This window comes from Arachis duranensis, chromosome 2, assembly GCF_000817695.3.
Source record: "Arachis duranensis cultivar V14167 chromosome 2, aradu.V14167.gnm2.J7QH, whole genome shotgun sequence".
NCBI classification, from domain to species: Eukaryota; Viridiplantae; Streptophyta; class Magnoliopsida; order Fabales; family Fabaceae; genus Arachis; species Arachis duranensis.
In genome coordinates this window covers 85539276-85539718 of record NC_029773.3, presented here as the reverse complement: position 1 = coordinate 85539718, position 443 = coordinate 85539276, and the positions used below count along the sequence as shown (strand labels likewise).

Here is a 443-nt window from a genome sequence, read left to right as displayed (position 1 = left end):
GACGCTCTAACCAACTGAGCTAATAGGCCTTGATATTTTCTTTATATATTTAGCTGTATAGTAAGAACACTTCCAAGGTCTCTCATGTAAATGTGCATGCAATAATTGATTTGCTAAGATGCATGTGGATGGGATTTGTTAAGTAGACCCATATTTAATAGTGATTCTTCCCATGAAATGCGTGTGAAAATGAAGAAGAGAAGTGAAAAGAATATGAGAGAGATAGACCTCTTAATTAAAGGCCGTAACAATTGATGGATGACATTTTAAGATGAAATTAAATCCGTGCCATCTCTCAATGTGTAATTCATTTGAGAAATGTTTTTAATCCCATAAAATATAAATATTGTGTGTATACTATAGAGTTTAATTGCCTGTCCGATAGCAATCTAAAAAAGTTAATTTCATGTCATCATTTAGTTTCATACCTGTGCAATATGATT

General features: G+C 32.1%; 1 non-coding gene across 1 annotated transcript in view; it reads right to left on the bottom strand.

Moving 5' to 3' along the window:
* TRNAI-AAU (transfer RNA isoleucine (anticodon AAU)) overlaps positions 1-29 on the bottom strand; it is a 99-nt gene extending 70 nt beyond the window's left edge. Inside the window, exon 1 of the tRNA in view lies at positions 1-29. This exon is cut by the window's left edge and continues 70 nt beyond it. This is a non-coding gene — a tRNA (tRNA-Ile).
* Between the last annotated feature and the right edge of the window lie 414 nt (positions 30-443).